This window comes from Pongo abelii, chromosome 10, assembly GCF_028885655.2.
Source record: "Pongo abelii isolate AG06213 chromosome 10, NHGRI_mPonAbe1-v2.0_pri, whole genome shotgun sequence".
Classification (NCBI taxonomy): domain Eukaryota; kingdom Metazoa; phylum Chordata; class Mammalia; order Primates; family Hominidae; genus Pongo; species Pongo abelii.
Genome location: NC_071995.2, coordinates 125,827,045 through 125,832,317, shown reverse-complemented (window position 1 = coordinate 125,832,317; position 5,273 = coordinate 125,827,045). Strand labels below are relative to the sequence as shown.

At 39.0% G+C, this 5,273-nt stretch overlaps 1 pseudogene; it reads right to left on the bottom strand.

The window, feature by feature from the left end:
• Positions 1-330: 330 nt before the first annotated feature.
• Positions 331-954, bottom strand: LOC112135849 (10 kDa heat shock protein, mitochondrial-like; annotated as a pseudogene).
• Between the last annotated feature and the right edge of the window lie 4,319 nt (positions 955-5,273).

The window sequence follows — 5,273 nt, the reverse complement described above, 5'->3', positions numbered from 1 at the left end:
TTTTCCTCCTTTAGGGCAAGCATCGACGCACTAGCTCCAGAATAAACCATGAGTACAACGTTTTCCAACATTTCTGTATTTGAGTACCACTGCATTTTCATCACGTAAAAGACATCTTTGATGGCTACTTAGTGCTCATGCCAGATAAAAATAGCAAGCCCAGGTAAACTTAGGGACTCATCCATTTTTATCTTTTTAATTCTTTCATTTTTTACGAATTATGAGTTTATTATAAAAGAGGGAGATGGAAATTATTTAACTGATGAGAGATTTCAGAACTTCAGTGGAGTGGGCAGCTTCATGTGGATGTCATTTCAATAGTGATTTATTTCAGTCTAAATACTTTCCAAGAATGTTATTATCTCTAAAGAAGAAAGAATCCTTGTCATCTAGAACGACTTTGATGCCTCTGTATTCTGGGAGAAGAACTTTATCTCCAACTTTTACACTAACTGGTTGAATATCTCCACCCTTTCCTTTAGAGCCCAATCCAATAGCTATGCCTGTTGCTTGCACGACAGGTTCCTTGAGATTTTTCTGGAGGCTTAACGCCTCCTTTGGTTACAGTTTTGGTGGGACTCTTTTTGACCAATACTCATCAAAGAGTGGAAGGAACTTTCTTTTTTTTTTTTGAGATGGAGTTTCGCTCTCATTGCCCAGGCTGGGAAACAATGGCGCGATCTTGGCTCACTGCAACCTCCACCTCCTGGGTTCAAGCGATTCCCCTGCCTCAGCCTCCTGAGTAGCTGGGATTACAGGTAACTGCCACCAAGCCTGGCTAATTTTTTTTGTAATTTTAGTAGAGGTGGGGTTTCACCATATTGGCCAGGCTGGTCTTGAACTCCTGACCTCAAATGATCCGCCTGCCTCGGCCTCCCAAAGCGCTGAGATTACAGTCATGAGCCACGGCGCCCAGCCGAGTGGAAGGAACTTTCTAAAGGCTGGTCCTGCCATCACTCCTGGTTCCGCAGCTCATCCTCATCCATTTTCAAAGCAAACATATGATGCCGCCTATGAGATATTAACTCAGTCTTCATGTTGACAGCTAAGTCTTTCTGTCAGTGGGATACTGTATCATGGGAAAGTGGAGGTTCTGTCATTTGTTTTCTAGAGTTTCACCTGGGAGAAATCCAGCCATGCCAACCCTACAGAGCTCTGACATTCCCTTGCCTACTGTGTACACCTCTTCAGTCGATACCACATCATAATTTACCCTTCAAAGCATCATGTTTGTTCTTCCCTTCTAATTTGAAAAACAGCAACAAAGAAATTGTGACTTTAATGAGCACATATTAGTGTGCATATTGGTGCAAAAGTTATTGCAGTAATAACTTCAGCAAAAATAATCAATGCCTTCTTTCAACTTGAAAAGATTAATCACAAAATGATACTGAAGTCTATCTTACACCATATTATTATTTGAGATGTTCTCTTAAATACGATACAAAAAATTAACACTTATTAAGTAAAGGGGAATATATATTTTTTCCTATTTTATTTACCATGTAATTCCACCTAGATTGAAAATTTTATTTTTTTAATTGACAAATAATAATTATACATTTTAATGGGGTATCTAAGAATGTTTCTATATATACACAACACAAAGTGATCAGATCACAATGACCAGCATATCCATTTTCTCAAACACTTACTCATTTTGTTGGGAATGTTTAATATCCTCCTTCTAGCTATTTGAAACTACATAATTTTTTTTTAAGGTAAAGCTGTTGTATTAAATGTCTGTTCTTCAAGGACTGGGAGAATGACATAACAAGCTTGAGCAACATGTGTAAACACATGTGAAATGTGGTTTGATTTCAGTAGTTTACTAGGAGAAAAAGCTGTGCAAGAGGCCGGCCACACTTTCCTGCTTCCCCGGGGCTCAGGGTTAGAACTAGGAAAGGCATACAGATGTTAATCAAGGTTCAACACTCAAGTCATGTAAACGTAGTTAGTCATTGGGCCCTCAGTTTCCAAAAGAGCTAGGCACTTCTAATGGCTTCCGCCCTTCACCCAAGCCCTGTGCCTCCCTTCTCAAAGGGGGCAACTCCCGCCAAGCCCAGCTGATCCAGGGAAATTGTATAATACCTTATTGTTAACTATATTCATGCTGCAGTCATACAGAACAGTAGAACCTATTTCTCCAAGCTAGCTATAATTTTGTATCCCTTTTTTTTTTTTTTTTTTTTTTTTTTTTTGAAATGGAGTCTCAATCTGTCGCTCAGGCGAGAAGGCAGTGGCACGATCTCAGCTCACTATAGCCTCTGCCTCCTGGGTTGAAGCAATTCTCCTGCCTCAGCTTCCTGAGTAGCTGGGATTATAGGTGCCCACCACCATACCTGGCTAATTTTTGTATTTTTAGCAAAGACAGGGCTTCACTATGTTGGCCAGGCTGGTCTTGAAGTCCTTTAACAAATGTCACCTTCTCCCTCCCTTTCTCCTCTATTTCCTAGACTCAAGATTTTTTTGAGCAGATTTCTCCCTTTCATGAGATAGACAACTATTTCAGCAGTCATTTTTAATTTTTTCAGCATTTTTATGTAGATAATGCTGTTATAGCTTGAGAAAGCCAGTCTTCAGATCTTACTTTTGAAGTTCTATCCATCTTTAAACAAAGAAAACCATATTTTAAATAATATTCTGATATTTTAGGATAAAATCCTATTGAATGGTAAAATTGCAGATTTGGAAAAACTAAAACTGTGTCAGTTTTTGAAAAGCAAGTATCATTTCAAAGCTAGATAATAGGGTATCTCTTGTGTTTTTTCACAGGCTCAAGGAAAACTCTGTGTCTTCAAAATAATGTCTTATTGAATGATAATGAGGTTCCAACATTCCGCAGATAAAGCTGAAGATAAATAGTAGAGAGTCAGGAGAAGCACTAAAAACAAACAATTATTTTCTGAAAATGTACACCTTTTTTTTCTAAATTTTCAGTCTTGGAACATTTTAAGAAACACAAGAACACACAGGCACACACCCCATGAGTCTTCACAGCAGTGACATCGCCACACATCAGTAGAAAACTGCCCTGTACACATCTAAGAGATTTTTGAGTGAAAAAGACACCAGTATCTTAGTATTTTTATGTAAAATGTTGTGATCCTATAGACCCCTTGAATGATTGCCTGAGACCCCCCAGTGATTTTCTGAGCACATTAGTAAGAGCATTGTCCCAGAATTTACAGTTTAGAGGATAAAGCTATGTAACAATCCTCCCTCCCATTTACATGATATTCATCTCCTACTTATACGGTAGCCATATATGTTTTGTCACATTCAATAACTCATTTGACTCTCCCAATATCCCCACAATGTTCTAAGTACACCACGGGGGGATCATAGTCACTTTCTAAGCATGAAAACTGAGGCTCTGTAACTTGCCCAAGTTTACAAATTTCCTAAGTATCTGAGTCAGGACAAATTTTATGACCTTTGCACATATATTTTTCTTCAGAACATTTATCACATCCAGGATAGATACTGCATGTGTGCACATGATGTCAGAAGCTCAAAATCAGAAAAGAAATGTAACAGGGGGAGCCAATTAAAAAGAGAAGAAAGTGCAAATAAAAATACAAGCAGTGAAGTCTGACATAAAATATCTTCTCTCTTAACATGAATAAGCCCATTATTCCCTTTTCTAACCTCACTCAGAGCTAAGTGATCCTCTCTGGAGGTAAAGAGCATTTTAAGCTTATCTTTCCTTGCCTTCAGCCCCCCCAGTCACCCACTCCTGACATGCATGTCTCTTTCTGCCACTTTTTCTATCAAATACGTGAAAAAATCCTGCTTAATTATTTCCATCTCAGCGTAAGTCTTTTTTCTGTCTTAGAAATGTCAGTTTACAAAGAATGAGATGCAGAAGAAAGATATTTTTAAGAACCTCCTTCCTTATCTGTCATCTGTCACCTTTATTCTCAAAAATTAAGACAATAAAGCAAATGGAAGCAAACATATAATTCACAACCCAATGCAAATTTATTTCCTTTAACAAGAGTTTAGAAAACTGTAATTGATGGAAGAAATAATATTTTAAAATAAGAACTCTGTGGATGATTTGACATTCTCTATTTTTTGAAGTGAGCTTCTCACAAGATGAATAGTGAGTGCTTTTGAGGAACTGTCAAGAGGCGTTTGAAACAGTGCCACTCTATCTTGAATAGGTCCTAGGCAAAAAATGACTGAGGCTTTCTAGGGTGCATTCCCAGGCAGTTAGGCATTCTAAGTCACAGGATGAGATAGGAGGACAGCACAAGATACAGGTCATAAAGACCTTGCTGATAAAACAGGCTGCAGTGAAGAAGCTGGCCAAGTCCCACCAAAATCAAGATGGCGACAAAACAGACCTCTGGCTGTTCTCACTGCTCATTATACACTAATTATATTACATTAGCACGCTAAGAAACACTTCCACCAGCACCATGACAATTTACAGATGCCATGGCAACCTCAGGAAGTTGCCGTGTATAGTCTAAAAGGGGGAGGAACCTTCAGTTTCAGGAATTGCCCACACCTTTCCCGGAAAATTCATGAATGATCCACACCGTGCTTAGCATGTAATCAAGAGATAAGTATGCGCAGTGAAATAGCCCATGCCACTGCTCTGCCTATGGAGCACCCATTCTTTATTCCTTTGCTTTCCTAATAAACTTGCTTTGACTTTATGGACTCCTCTCAATTCTTTCTGGCATGAGATCCAAGAACCCTCTCTTGGGGTCCAGATCTTGACCCCATTCCAGTAACAGGGCTATATCATCAATAGCAATTGCTAGTAAAGTGAATTGTCAAATAAAATATACTGAGATGTTTACTATTTTTAAAGGGACAAATAACAAAGGGCATGCAACTGTGATCATCTTTGATCTAACAATGCTTTAAGGAGATTATTTTTTTGAAATTGAAAAATTAAACTGAGCAAAATAAATCATCATATTGAATTAAAGAAAAACACTTAAAAGACAATTTTCCTTTTTTTTTTTTAACAGACTCTCACTCTGTCACCCAGGCTGGAGTGCAGTGGTGTGATCTCGGCTCACTGCAACCTCCACCCACTGGTTCAAGTGGTGCCTCAGCCTCCTGAGTAGCTGGGACTACAGGCGCATGCCACCATGCCTGGCTAATTTTTTTGTATTTTTAGTAGTCACCGTGTTAGCCAGGATGGTCTCGATCTCCTGACCTTGTGATCCGCCTGCCTCGGCCTCCTAAAGTGATGGGATTACAGGCATGAGACACCGTGCCTGGCCGCAATTTTCCGTTTAAGAGTAGGA